The sequence below is a fragment of the Pistacia vera genome, unplaced genomic scaffold, assembly GCF_008641045.1.
Source record: "Pistacia vera cultivar Batoury unplaced genomic scaffold, PisVer_v2 Contig193, whole genome shotgun sequence".
NCBI lineage: Eukaryota > Viridiplantae > Streptophyta > Magnoliopsida > Sapindales > Anacardiaceae > Pistacia > Pistacia vera.
Genome location: NW_022195994.1, coordinates 176,185 through 192,670, shown reverse-complemented (window position 1 = coordinate 192,670; position 16,486 = coordinate 176,185). Strand labels below are relative to the sequence as shown.

Sequence of the window (16,486 nt, the reverse complement as noted above, 5' to 3'; positions counted from 1 at the left end):
CATCGATATCCCATATTCATGTTGCTATATTTTCTTAGTATCTAAATCTATTTGTACGTTATTTTGAAACTATCGCTTGCCCACGAAAACTACCTAGGGGAAGAATTTTAGATGGCTGTTGAAAATTACTGTAGTTTTAAGTTTGGTTGATTGGTAATTTCTAGGTTTCCAATAAATAAGCAATGGGAAGCAATGGCATCGTGAAGTGTCATGCAGGTTTGCTATCTAGTATGTAGCTTTTCGGGGACTCAATCAAACTGTTAAACTGAGCTTTAGATAATTGGAGATCATTAAAACTGGACCTAACTGTTTTGCCATTAATCTCTATGAAGAGTTTTGCTAATTTTTGCCATCTGTTGTTCAGAAAGCACAACGGAAAGCCTTGGATGTTCTTAACATGGTGGGGCTCTCCAATTCTGTGTTGAGGCTGATAGAAAGGAGGAACCATGTCGAAAAATGGATCAAGTATGTGGGTATTATTACAAAAAAAACTGCACAATTTGTAATCATCAAATTTTGTTTCTTGTTCTGTTGCCCCATCAAAAAGGGTTTAATGAGGCTGTACAAGGCTTTGTTTTTGAGAAGACACTAACTTGTAATTGTATAGAATGCTTTTTCAAGAAAAGCTACAATTTTGTTTGTTTTTTCATTATAATAGTTTAAATGTATCCATTCACTGCGGTAACTAATGCTTCTCTTAGAAATTTCATACAATTTTCTTAAATAAGTTAAATTATGTTTGTAAGCATTAGAATTATTTATCAAAATTATTTTTATGTAGAGTAAAACCTTCAAAAAAACAATATAAATGTAGTGATAATTTCTTGAAAGTAACTTTAATACTTGCTTTTAAACTTATTTATGAATGATGTAATAATTTTTTTCTAATTTAATAACTAATTATTTGACTTAAACTTAAAAGTTTAGTAATTTTGGTTAACTAACTAAATTAACAAAAATTAGAGATGACGTTTTGACTTTAAGATTGGATGAAACCTAGCGACAGTTACAATGATCACCTTTGAGATTATTTTTCTGATGACAATTGGGTCCTTATATTGTTAAAAAAGCAAAATAGATTTTTAATAAATTTTATGAAATTTCAGAGGTCTCTGGTAACTATGGTGGAGAAAATGACAAATTTTAACATTGTGAAAAACATTTTTCATTAACTTTTAGAACTAATAAAATTTAATTGTTTATTAGAGAAATTCATAAGATTACTATGAATGTGCAATCTTGATAACATTACTAAAAAAAATAATTAAAATGAAAGCAGAATAATTAGGAAATCATGGCTTAATTTCAATCAATAATTTATAATTCCATTTATGCATGTAAATTTGTATGTGGGTTTCTTTGTAATAATTGAAGTCTTTTTGGTTTTATTAAAAAATTGATTGAAAAGGAATCATTGTCAGGTTACTACAAAATCTATTGGTTGTGACTGATTCCACGTCAGCAACCCCAACACCCCATGACTTTGGAAAGCCATCCCCACCGCCGCCTTTTACAATTTGGTACTAAAACCTAATTGCAAATTTAAAACACTCCTTTATAATTTAAAACATTATATCAATAATATCATGATGCACTATAAGATTTCAATAATCTATCTCAATTTCATGCGCATTTGAGATGATTCTGTTCATGCTCCACAAATTTGAAATATATAAATTTAAAATATTAAGTGATTGTTTGATTAAGTTTATTTAAAATTATAAACACTATTGAATATTTTTAGATTATCTAATTGTATATTAAAAGTGCTTATAAAATTTTAAATACATTTGTGTAAGTTTATGAGTCAAATTTTTTTAGGTTATTTAAAAAGCTGAAATATAAGAGATTTATATATATATTTTTTTAAAACACTTTTTAGTAAATTAAAACTAGATTTTTTTTTTTATATTTTCTTAACTAAATAATTAATAAATTTTTCATAAAAATATATAGTTTTTCCAAGGAAGCCTAATATTCATTTCATATTTTTTTTTGGCAATTAAAAAAATACTTATCAATTTTTTTATTTTTTTTTACTTTTTATGATGGTTATAATTTTTTAAAACATGAAATTATAAAAAAAATATTAATTTAAAAAATATTAAAACAATAAGCGCACTTTGTAGAAAATTCAAAAGAGGAGGCAGAGAAGGGAAAACAATATTACGGGTAAGCATTATGACTATTTTCCCTTCTGTTTACGTCTGTTCTTCCACCTCTTTGCCGCCCCCCAATTCTCAACTCAACGCTCTCTCCCTCTCTCAAATCTCCTTTTCTCTCCACCCATTTAAATTGGATAATCTTTATAGCCAAATCATGTTATTTTCTCATGGACTTTCTCGGATTTCAAGAAATCCTAGAGCCTCCATGTGGACTTGCCGTTGGCTTCTCTCGCATCTAACCGACTCCCACAACTCTCCACTTCTTCACACTCTCTCAGAGACTCCGCTCATAAGGTAAAAATCTTAACTTTAATCATATTTTCCAAGTTTTCAATTTGTGAGTGAAATGAGTGTCGTTAGTTTCATCCTAATGTTGTATGTTTGTGGAAATAAAATGTGTTTGATTGGTTATAAGATGTGGATTTAATGAGCTTCATTTGCTGCTGAAGTTTCCTCCTTCCCAAGTTTGTGGGGTCAGTAGCCCCAGCTTAGAGTTGGAGTTTCAATTTGAGCTCTTATTTAAGTGTGCAAAGAATGATTTTTGAGTCAAATTAAGATGTTTTCATGTGCATTGAAGAGTTATTGTAGTGAGAAAGGATTCCTGATGCAGAAGGTTCGGTAGTATTACTTTTTGAAGTGGCTTTGAGCTCTGTTTTGTGCTTTTTTAATTGAGATTGCTTAAGTGTTTAGATGGGGAGATTGTGAGTGGCACTGTGATGAATTAATCTAGCACCATCATCAGCGGACTTTTTAAAATCTAACAACTCTAGAAGTATGGCACTGTGATGGACTGATAAACTCAGTATTATCTTCAACAGCAAAAAGTCTGGTGCGAGTTGAACGAATTGCAGTAAGACAATGTGAAATGATGATAGAAGTAGTATCAAATGAGGGATACACAGAAAACAATGAAATCATTTTCCACAAATTGAATTCGTTGTCACTTGATAGTTTAGAAACTCTCACAAGCTTCTGGGAATTACACATTCAAATTCCCATCTTTGGAAAATTTAGACGTGGAAGAATGCCCAAAGATAAAGACATTTTTAAGAGGAGTCTTAAGCGCACTGTGTTTACAAAAAGTAATTCAGCATTGGAATGACAAGGTATGGTGTTGAGAGGGTGACCTTAATACTACTATACAACATCTACCCAAAAAACTTGTAAGTATTCAGACAGCACAATTGCTTTTCTTTGGATTTTCTCATTCCCCTTCACACATGAATCCTTGATATTATAATTTTTTAAAAGTTTTTACTAGTAATCATTATTTCTAAGATTACAAGTCCATGCATCCTCATGAACTTATCTTTAATTTTATCTTTGTGTACTAATACATTATCTTCGTGGGAATCAATAACTCTGAAGTAGACAAAAGCAACAAAATTATTGAATTTGATAGTAGCGTGAAGGTCATAAGAGGCAGCCTTTACATATATAATCATGGAACATTTTCTTTTTGTGATCTTCACATTTCTTTTTCTTTGTTAAACTATCATCAATTTAGAGTTCAAAATAACATTGTCCTGCTCTTCTTGTTTTTGATGTGCTTTATATTTACAGAATATTCAGAGTTCTGAAAAGGAGTTGGGTCAAACTTCGATGAAATCTCCAGAATAAGGGCTCTTTGAATTTGTGTATAGTTTGCAAGGCATAATTGCAGCTCAGGTTCCCTTTGTTGAGGTCAGACCATGAGAGAGCCTTTTGTTTCTATCTTTATTGTTCTGCTCTAGCTTTCCTTCATTGTTAATTGATGGTTTGAAAGTGGATAAAAGGCTTAATTCTTTTCTTCATTTGAATTTGATTTGAATAGAAGAGTTCTCCTTCGTTCTGTTGTGGTGCATTGTATTTATTAGGTAAGTATGAGTTATGTGCTTAAATGAATGAATGGATGAATTATGAATATTTTTTGTGCCCTGGAAATGTATATTAACAGATCTTTGGTTTATGATGATTCTATTTGGTGAAATTGTCTTATTAAAAGTTGTACAATAATGATGCCTCTTAATCTTCATTGCTATTTTGATCACACAAACAAAATTTCAGTTGTATGTATCCCATAGCCATCTTAGGCTGGACTCATTATTTTGTTGTAATAAACTATTATGTTGTCTTGCTGTCGTCTCTGTTTCATTTTCATGATTTGGTTCACATATATCTTCAAGACCTATAAGATAAGAAAGAGACATGAAACACGGTTGAAATTCATGCTTCCACTAGTATGTGCATAGTTGCTCCATTAGAAGAATAAACCAGCAACTTAAGAATCTCAACATGTTTATATGGATGACTAAAATAGAGTAACTTACAAATCTCAAGAAATAAATAAGCACAATTGATCTCTTACCCACAAACATATGTAAACAATCAAATATCACTGATAGAAACAAATTTCTTCTTCTCATCATCCTTATGACTAATTAAATCACAGAATGCAGCTATAAAAGCTGTCCTAATATCTTTACTATCAATTGCTACTATACGTGGATGAATGTTACCCTAACATGTTTAGACTAATTTTTAAATATTGGTGATATTTGAATTTTTGCAAGGAATATTTATGTGGACTGTTGAGTGGTTTGACATCTCTAAATTGCAGGGAGGTCAGAAACTTCCAGGCAGCGCTTCCGAAAGTGCTTGAACAACAGAAATGTCTCCTCCTGTCCAAAACACAAAGAAGTTGAGTTTTTAGGTAATGCATTTTACCTTATACAAAAGAAAATATCCTGCTTCTGCTTTGTAACTTTGGTCGTCTTACCTAGAAATTGTCCAAATATTTCTAGTGTTGACAAAATTTTGTGTTGTACTTGTGGAAATCTGCAGGGGTTATTTGATTTCCTATGTGTGGAAATGGTCAAATATTGCTTTGATGGATGCAATTACGTAACATTCCTCTTGAGATGATAGTAAGTAGATCGGTGAGTTATTTCATGTATGAAAGAAGTTCATACATATTGGAATGTCTGCATACATATTGGCAAGAGTCAATTCATCTTGTCAAGTGTTGTGTGTCTATGTTCTTCAAAAAGTGTCTTGAAACAAAGTCGTTATATCAACAATATATAGCAGAATATAATAACAATTAACAAGTATATTGTTTCAAATTGTTCAATCTTGTAAATAATTTTCAAGTTATCATTTATTGTGTGGTTTGATATCTCTATATTACGCATTAAGTCATAAATGTTCAGGCTGTTCATCCAACAGTGAATGAACAATAGGATTCTAATATCCTGTCAAAAAGATCATATTTTTTTTTTTTTTTTAAACAGTCACAGTTTTCTTCATCGTAACAATTTATAACTAAAAATCAATTGTTGAGAATAGTATTTTTAGAAGTGACAATACCAGTAGCATAAACAATTGTGTGGTACCATCAAGTTTCATTGGAGGTTTGTTCAGTTCAGTTAATAGTGAACAGAAATACCCATTTCAATAAGAAAAAAAAAATTTCTCATTTACAGAATATTATTATAAAGGGTTTTCATACTTTGCTTCTCAAAGTTAATGACTATATAGAATATGTCGAATTAAAGTTTATTTAATTAAAGTTGGAGAGAGAAACTATAATTTATATGCCATGTCCAGTCAATGATTATAAAATGAAATTACAAATGTTTTGTCATTTACAAGTTTATTTGAAGAACCATTTTCTAAAATGTGGAACAACATCCTCTGTTTCAACGACTCTGATTACTGCTGAATTTCAGTAACTTCATAATTTGGAGAAATTCTTTTCAGCACTTTGACCAATATTCTTAAAACTAGACCGGACCAACCACTTGGACCAATTCGATCGGGACCCAACCTTAACTCTGGTCCAATTAGAAATTAAATCCGCTTTTTGCATTCAACCGCTTTAGACCATTAACGCATCTGTGGAACAATATTAGCCACCGGTCCGATCGGCCCAGTTGCAAAGCCGGGTCACTTAAAACCCCCAAATTCTAGAACTAAAAGCTCTGTTTGGTTCAAGTTGGAAATACTACTTTTAGGGGGTGTTTGTCTGAGCTTAAGAAAATTAGCTTATAAGCAGCAAGTGCTTATAAGCTAATTTTAGCTTATAAGTATTTGAAATTTTAAGCAATTATGTGTTTGGTTAAAATACTTATAAGTAACTGATAAGTAGTTGATGTGTTTGGTAAAATATGGTTTATAAGTATATTTTATTATAAAATGACTAGAAAAGGTATTACATTAAACAAGGGTAAACTATGGTATTTTAAAATTAAATAAGGATAATGTGGTAATATACTTTGTCAAACTAGCTTATAAGCAGAGTGCTTATAAGCAAAAAAAAAAAAAATAAAAAAATACCTCCCCCCAACTTTTTTTTTTTTTTGCTTATAAGCTCAACTTATAAGCTCAAAAAAATTATAAACAAACAGATCAGCTTAATTTTAGAGCTTATAAGCTAGTTTGACCAGCTTATAAGCTTAGACAAACACCCCTTTAGTATTCCCAATAAAGTTAAACAGTAAAATTGCAAAAACTCACAATATTATTCAAGTTTTTTTAAACCTCCTAAATTTGTTAATTTAATTAAATACCCCTAAATATTTTTAAAAAAAATTGTAAAAACACTCTAGCAATCCACATTTACCAGATTCCTGCCACCACTGCCAGAAGATGGCTGGAATTTGGTAGGATGGCGCACTACCGGCCAGATTAATCTAGGCTTTTCCAACCAGATTTACGATGGATCTGGTCGAAAAAGGCCAGATCTTTGGCCGTAACTAGTCGGTAATGACGGTCAACAAACGGTCGTCGTTGAGCATCAACGACGATCGTTTGTTGGCCATCGTTGACGAGCAAATACGGCCAGATCTAGCAGTAGATCTGGCCTTCGGTGGATCTGGCCGGAAAAGGCCATATCGGTACACAATCGGTAAGATCCAGCCGGTCATGCGCCAATAAGGCAACTTCGGCTACCCTCCGACGGTGGTGGCCGGCTGTCCATATTTCAGGGTGGGTTGGGGGTGTTTTAACTTTTAATGTTTTATTATAGGGGTGTTTTGTAAATAAACAAACATAGGAGGTATTTTATTAATTTGTAAATCCTACATCGTAATACCCACCCAATTCAACTTTTTTTTTACTTTTTTCAGAAAACTTTTCCTAAAAACACAAAAATGTGAACCAAACGGAGCCAAAACCCCTAATTCCCTATTCCAAATTTCCAATTCTAATTCTTCACTGCTTCATTCTTCGCTACTTTCGCCAATCCTATTGCAATCCATTCCCATCCCAACTCCCCGTCCTTCTCAAACCCACACATCAGGAAACAAAGACTCAATCAAGAAACCATAATAAAACTCAACATAAAATTCAGAGTCAATTAGCAAATTGAAACCAACCAAACCAACCATTCAATGGCCTCAACAATGGCCATGCTTTGAGGCCGCTAGAGAATTTCTCAAATCCCTCATCTGATGTTTTGGTATCTTCATGAGTGGCGGAGATCGAGAACTTGTTAATGAAGGATAACGACTGTAAAACCCCTCCCTAGCCGGGTATTTCCTAAGTATCCCTTGGCCATTGAGACCCTAGAAAACGCACGCCTAGGAAGGAAGTTTATTTTAAAATCCTATTTAAGGAATAAACTTGTAGTTTAAAACATATATATAGATATATGTTTTTAATTTTTTTCTTAACTATAATAAGTTCATTGTATAATCAAAAAATATAATTTCCTTTCTTGGAGTAAATTATGAAATCCATAGTAATACTTACTAGAAATACACACTTTTATAAAATTTACTAGCAATTTGTTTCCTTTATTAATACACATATTTGCTCCATTATAACATGGACATAATTACTACATTATGAGATATGAACATAATTACTATAAAAATTAGTACAAACCATTCAATAGTCTCATTAAGCATCCCCTCATGCTCATAGCGTCCCTTGGAATTCTCTCCCAGCTTCATGCCTTAATCCGTACCTGCAAAACATTTTAAAACATTTCGTGGGGTGACGCTAATCGCTCAGTAAGGAATATGGCCATTTATAAAACAATTAAGGTTCATTATACAGTAAATTACTTAGGACTTTACCGACCTACAAAACATGACCTTCATTCTTTGACATAACAAGTTCATAAAACATATCATACATTTTGGACTTTTCTATGAACATAAGTGTCAAACATAACCATACATAATATACATAGACATAATGATTATGAAATATTCATGTACATGGCATGCTTATTTGTTTGTCTATATACTTGACGGTTTCATTAGTCTTTGTTATCCGATCGGATTCATTTGACCATTACCTTGTTCTTGGTCGTCACCTCAAAGGACTCATGGTTTCCTAAAATTCCATTCCTCTGATCTTGGTTTATCCTCAAGAGACTCATGGAATTCATTCATTAACCTTTCATAATTTTTTTCATAAGACAACTAAATAGCTATATACATTACCATTATGAATGCAAACATATGGACTAACATCTCCCATGCTAAATCATACTGTATTCTCCTACTAACTTCTTAACTTAATTCATTTAATTTCTCTACATTCAAGGAATTTTGGTATAAGTTATTCAGGGGTTTATTAGAATTAGAAACAAATGGAATTTCCATTAAGAATTGGATGCCATATAGTTCATCACTTTTCAAGCAATTTTTACCTTATCTTCCAATTCGAACTGGTTTCTTACCTAAAACACAAAAGTTTTGGTCTGTTTCTCAAATTTTTAACACTTCAAAATCAACTCAATCGGACTTCTATAACTTCAGTTATGACTGATTCATGGCATGTACAGTATAAGTCTTAAACAGCCAATCCGAATTCTATTCATTTTAACCATGTCACCTTCATTTGCCACTTCATATATTTGCCATATCATTCTATGTATAAAAGGCCATAAAAACCTCCCTTTTTACAGAACCAAAAAGTGCCAAGCATCGTCCAACTACAATCTCTTAATTGGCTAATCATCCTCCACATGCACACATACACCAATCAACACACCCATTTAAACAATCCATAACCAAACATAGCATCACACTCATATTACCATAAATAAATGTAGTTTCATAAACCCTAGGTGTTTCTTATAGTCATAAGGGAGATTTTTTTTCCTTACCTTAGTATTCAAAGCACAAAGGTACTCCTCCTTGGCTCCAAAGTTTCACCTTTCTACCTTACACACATACCACTTATGAATTTCTCTTTTAACTAAAAATTCAAAAACTAAGGTTTTGAAACTCACCATTACCCTGAAATTGAAGTTCTTTAAGGGTGGATGGTGATCTCCTTTAAAAATCAACTTGAAATCCTAAAAATTGAGAATAAAAGCTTGGGTTAGTGGCTTTTATGGTGGGTTTGAGAGATGAAGAAGAAGATGATATATTGGGGTCTCCAAGGCCGACTACTCTCTCTTTAACCTTGTAAATATTCTCCATTGATACTCAAATATGTTTTCAATAAAAGTTAGATATAAAGGTCATTTGGCATAAAATTTTCATATAAGGGCGTTTTGGTCTTCTACCTCAACATAAAGATAAGTACTCATTAATGCCATTTGACTTCTTTAAAACACTTAACCATTAAGCAATCCCATTAGGTAATGACTAATTTACCCTTGGTGCACTTTTATGGACACTTAATCATATGGTTTTGTATGAAAAGACCATTATACCCTTGGTTACCGTTTATGCCATTAACCTTATCAATCAACTTTATACCATCTACCCTCATTTCTCTTCAATGACATCATCCTTTACACTTTATAACGGCCACATCCAAAATACATGTAAATTGACCATTTTACCCTTCCATTCAAAAAAGAAAATTACTTGAAAAGGAAATTTCATACCTTAAGGCATTGGAATAATAACGGCGGTTTCAATCATCCCCCTTAGAAGAATTTCGTCCTCGAAATTCAGTTGAAGAGTCTGGATATCTTTCTTTCATATCTTGCTCAACCTCCCATTGTCGCTTCTTCTACATTATGATTCCTCCACAGTATTTTAACAAGCGTACTTCTTATTTCAGAGCTCTTTTATTCGTCTATCCAGAATCTGAACTGGACGTTCTTATAATATTTCATCTTTTAACTCCACTTCATTTGCTTGTAATATATGCGAAGATCACTAACATACTTTCGCAATAGGGAACATGGAAAACATTATGGATCCGTCCATACTAGCTGGTAAGGCATCTGTAAGCTACTTTGCCCACTTCTCTAATACCTCATATGGACCAATATATCTAGGGTAAGCTCCCTTTTCTCCCAAACCTCATGACCCTCTATAAGGAGAGATTTTCACAACACTTTGTCTCCTATTTGAATTCTATATCCTTTCTTTTTGGGTCTGCTATCTCTTCTGTCTATCTTGGGCCTGCTTCATTCTCTCTTGAATTACTTTACATCTTCATCATTTTTTGTGTCATTTCTGGACCAAGAGCTTAGTCAATGCATTCTTTCTCCTATCTCGTCCCAATGTAATGAGATCTACATTTCCTTCCATACAAAGCTTCATTGGTGCCATTTTAATGGTTGCTTGATAACTATTGTTATAAGCAATTCAACTAGAGGGAGAATGTCACACCAATTCAACTTATGGTCAATCAGCATGCCCTAAACATATCCCCCAAATTTGATTCGTTCTTTCTGTCTGTCCATCTGTCTGAGGATGATGGCTGTGCTGAAATTAAGCCTAGTACCCAATGCCTTCTGCATGCTACTACTCCAGAATATTGACATAAATTTCACGTCCCTGTCTGAGACAATACTATTAGGTACTCCTGTTCTACTATTTTTTAACATATATCGGCCTAACTGATCAGAGAGATCTTGTCTGTAACTGAATGAAATGAGCAGATTTAGCAATCTATCTACAATCACCCAAATGGCATTATAACCCTTTTGCCTTTAGGAAGACCTAAAATAAAATCTAGAAATATCTTCCCATTTCCACGAAGGAATCTAAGAGGCTGCACACAATCCAGAGGCGGTTGATGTTCTGCTTTAACCTGTTGGCTACCAAGCATCTGGCAACATACTCAGTTACATCTTTCTTTAACCTTGGCCACCAATAGCTCTTCCTCAAATCCTGATACATCTTTACACTCCCTGATGAAGCGTAGAGTAGTACTATGTGCTTCCTCTAAAACTTCTTTCTTCATTTCTACCTGAGGAACAACACTCTACTCTCTAAATTTTAAGATTCCATTCACCCATTTGAATTCCGATTCTCTACCATCTTTCAACTGCTGCTCAATTCCTTTCCTAACCCTTCATTCGCTTGTTTTTCCTAATCTCCTCCAACAACTTAGACCGAACTTCAATTTTGGATAATTTCCCAAACTCCAATTCTATCCCCTCTTTCATTATCTCTGTTTTCAGGTGCTTCTGAAAGTTAATTGGCGCAAGACTTTCCTGCTGAGGGCATCTGCAACTACATTAGCTTTCCCTGGCTGATACATAATATCACATTCATAGTCCTTCACCAACTCAAGCATATCTCTGCCTCTATTCAATTCTTTCTGGGTGAAAAAGTATTTTAGACTTTGTGATCTGTTGTATATATTCATTTCACCCCAAAGAGATATGTCTCCAAATCTTCAAAGCAAAAACGACCGCTGCATTCAAGATCATGAGTGGATACCTCTTTTCATAGTCTTTCAATTGACGAGAGCCTAAGCAATCACCTTGCCTTTTTGCATCAATACTGCCCCCAAACCATTATGAGAAGCATCAATATATATCATATCTACTCCATCCTCTGGAAGTGTTAAATAGGAGCAGTAGTTAATCTTCTTTTCAATTCTTGGAAACTCTTCTCACAGGTTTCAGTCCATCGAACGGGGCTTCCTTTTGGTCAGAGCTGTGATGGAGAAGCTAATTTAGCAAAGCCTTCCACAAATTTCCTGTAATATCCTGCTAAACCAAGAAAACTTCTAACTGCTTTTATAGTCTTTGGCTTGGCTATTCAATCACTGCTTCAATCTTACTAGGGTCCACTGAAATACCCTTTTGTGAAACAACATGTCCCAAGAATGTTACTTGATCCACCAAAACTCACATTTGGAGAACTTAGCATATAACTTTTTCTCCCTTACTTTGTAACACAAATCTCAAATGCTCTTCAATCTTCCTTTGTTTGGAAGTGACCAGGATATCATCTATAAAAATTACTAGAAATTTATCTAGACAATCATGGAAAATCCATTCATCAAATCCATGAACCCGCTGGTGCATTAGTCATCCAATGGCATCACTAAAATCATAATGCCCTATCTGTTTCGAAATGCAGTCTTGGAGAATCTTTGTCAGCGACCCTCACTTGATGGTAGCCTGACCGAGATCAATCTTGGAAAACACCGAGCTCCCTTTAATTGATCAAATAAGTCTCAATTGTTTGGTAATGGATACTTGTTTTTCACCGTCACTTATTGGCTCCCCGTAATCAATACCATTCTCTCGAACCATCTTTTTTTCTTGACAAATAAATAGAGCTCCCCATAATGACTAGGTCGAATGAAACCTTTATCTAACAACTCCTGAAGCTGCTTCTTAACTCTTGTAACTCTGCGGGACATTCTATACGGGGCTTTAGATATTGGTGCCGTACCAGGAGCTAATTCTATACAGAATTCCACTTCCCTTTCTGGAGGAAGTCCTGGCAAATCTTCTGAAAAACATCTTCGAATTCTCGTACTATGGTACATCCCGAACACTAATTTTGGAAACTTTTCTTTATTCACCAATTAGCTATGTCCCCTGTACACCCCTTCCTTATCATCTTCATGCCTTCACTGCACTTATCATTAGGCTGTGTAGATGACCTTCCCAAAGGTGAAACTATCTCCAGCATCATAGTTAAACCTAGCCTTCTTCTTCCGACAATCTATCAATACTCCATATTTCTTAGAAGTCCATTCCCAAATCATATCAAAATCAGGCATATCAAAAACAATCAATCAACATTCAACTCATGCCCATCATCACTATAGTTCCCCCCATTAACAACTTATCAGCAAAATAATTCTCCCCATTAGGCATCTCGATTTTAACAGCATGTTCCACTTTACAAGGCTCTAACCTAATCTTTTTATAATACCATATGAGATAAAGAATGGGTAGCCCCAGAATCAATTAGTACATATAAAGGTAGAGTGGAATTGTAACTGACCAGTAACTGCAGATGGATTGGCTTCACTTCTTTCTGAGCTACTGAGTAAACTCTGGCAGTCGAACCTCCAACAGTCTGAAGGGAATTAGCTTGAGTACCTTTACAGTCCTTTGCCATGTGTCCCGGTTGTTTACATTTAAACACACATGGTTCCTAATAGACAATTCCCTTTATGCTGCCTCCCACATTTTTGACAATGGGGAGATTACTCCTTCTCTGTTGTTGCTGTGGAGTCCTCTTATTTGTCCACATTTCTTTTGAATCCTTGCTGAAACTTTCTTTTACCTTTATCCTCCGGGGCTTGAGTGGAATTCCCCACTTCAGTTTTCTGAACTGCTATCTGGCTTGACTAGAACTACCAATCACCAACTTGGGGTTCTCCATCCGCCTCTCCTTATTCACATAAATCTCCGCCCTCAATGCCCGTTCCAAGGCCTTACTATAAGTCTGAGGAGTTGACCACCCGCTATAACAATCTGGGCAATTTTTGGGTGTAGTCCATTATAAATCTCTCTAACCGGCACTGTTGATTACTCACCATAGTAGAGCAAAACGGCTAAGAGTTGAACATTGTAGCATACTCTCTAACAGTCATATTACCCTGCTTCAATTCCGTGAACTCTTGAGTCTTCACGGATACCATGTCTGCCGACCGATACTCTGCTTCAAATGCCTTTTAATTCATTCCAGAAAGATTACTCGTCACATAGGTATGCTCCATTAGCTTCCACCAACCCGGCATCTCCTCTAAACAATAGGAAGCATAGCGGCTTTTTCCTGATCACCATGGGAAACAAGGCCATTGCCCGTTCGACAGTCTCTACCACTCCTCTGTACCGCCGGATCGTTTGAACCACTGAACTCTGAGGTTGGTGCTTTTGAGAAAGATTATAGATTGGTTCTACTTGTCCAGAAAGTGTAGCACCCATCGGCATAACTGGTCATTACTGGAGGTGGAACTGGTATTTGGAGCTGTGGCTGAACTCTGGAGCTGAGGGATTTGTGTTCACTTGGTTACTTATACCCTCCGGGATCACCCTCCTAAAGGCCTCAGTAATGGCTGTCTGAATTATCCTGTTGATTGTAGCCTCATCCAAACAGAAGCATTTTGGGCAGACGTAGCTGGTCCACTATTGGGGCACACTGGTAGTCGGTGCTACTGGCTCACTATTGCCTGCTTCATTAATATTCTCCTCGCCCCTCCTATTAACCTTCGTGGACGCCTCGAGCCATACCCTTTACTCACACAAATTTCAATCAATTTAGTCTAATTCTATTCACTAAACAATAAAGAAAATACTTACAGCAATCCTGGAGAGAGTACTTGGGGACCATAAGAATGGTACTTCCATTACTTACAAACACCATTTTCATCATCAATTAAATAGAAAATAACTACAACAATTCAATCAAACATCATTCGAACACCAAAATCGCGCTCTGTACCAAAGGTAAACCCCTCCTAGCCGGTATTTCCTAAGTATCCCTGGCCATTGAGAACCTAGAAAACGCACGCCTAGGAAGGAAGTTTATTTTAAAATCCTATTTAAGAATAAACTTGTAGTTTAAAACATATATATAGATAGTTTTTAATTTTTTTCTTAACTATAATAAGTTCATTGTATAATCAAAAATATATTTTCCTTTTCTGGTAAATTATGAAATCCATAGTAATACTTACTAGAAATACACACTTTATAAAATTTACTAGCAATTTGATTTCCTCTATTAATACAACATATTTACTCCATTATAGACATGCAGATAATTACTACTAATTAGAGATTAACATAATTACTATACATATTAGCAAAACCTTCAATAGTCATCATTAAAGCATCCCCTCATGCTCATGCGTCCCTTGGAATTCTCTCCCAGCTTCATGCCTTAATCCGTACCTGCAAAACATTTTAAAACATTTCGTGGGGTGACGCTAATCGCTCAGTAAGGAATATGCCTTTATAACAATTAAGGTTCATTATACAAGTAAATTACTTAGGACTTTACCGACCTACAAAACATGACCTTCATTCTTTGACATACAAGTTTCATAAAACATACATACATTTTACTTTTCTCATGAACATAAGTCATAACATAACCATACATAATATAACATAGAACATAAATGACTTATGAAATATTCATGTACATGGCATGCTTATTTGTTTTGTCTATATACTTGACTTTTCATTAGTCTTTGTTATCCGATCGGATTCATTTGAACCTTACCTTGTTCTTGGTCGTCACCTCAAAGGACTCATGGTTTCCATGAATTCCATTCCTCTGATCTTGGTTTATACCTCAAGAGACTCATGGAATTCATTCATTAACCTTTCATAATTTTTTCATAAGACAACTAAATAAGCTTATACATTACCATTATGAGCAAACATATGGACTAACATCTCCCATGCTAAATCATACTGTATTCTCCTACTACTTCTTAACTTAATTCATTTAATTTCTCATACAATTCAAGGAATTTTGGTATTAAGTTTATTCAGGTTTATTAGAATTAGAAACAAATGGAATTTCCATTAAAAAGTTGGATGCCATATAGTTCATCACTTTTCAAGCAATTTTTACCTTATCTTCCAATTCGAACTGGTTCTTGCCTAAAACACAAAAGTTTTAGGTCTGTTTCTCAAATTTTTAACACTCAAGAATCAACTCAATCGGACTTCTAACTTCAGTTATGACTATTCAGTGAAGCATGTCAGTTATAAGTCTTAAAAACGCCAAACCGAATCTATTCATTTTAACCATGTCACCTTCATTGCACATTCATATTTTGCCATATCATCTATGTATAAAAGGCCATAAAAACCTCCCTTTTTACAGAACCAAAAAGTGCCAAGCATCGGCCAACTACAATCTCTTAATTGGCATAATCATCCTCCACATGCACACATACACCAATCAACACACCCATTTAAACAATCCATAACCAAAACATAGCTCACACTCATATTACATAAATATGTAAGTTTCATAACCCTAGGTGTTATCAATTATAGTCATAAGGGAGATTTTTTTTCCTTACCTTAGTATTCAAACACAAAGGTACTCCTCCTTGGCTCCAAAGTTTCACCTTTCTACCTTACACACATAACCACTTATGAATTTCTCTTTTAACTAAAAAATTCAGAAAAACTAAGGTTT

The 16,486-nt window shown here is 34.3% G+C and overlaps 1 pseudogene; it reads left to right on the top strand.

Moving 5' to 3' along the window:
* Positions 1 to 16,486, top strand: part of LOC116127693 — a 78,992-nt pseudogene that overhangs the window by 2,651 nt on the left and 59,855 nt on the right.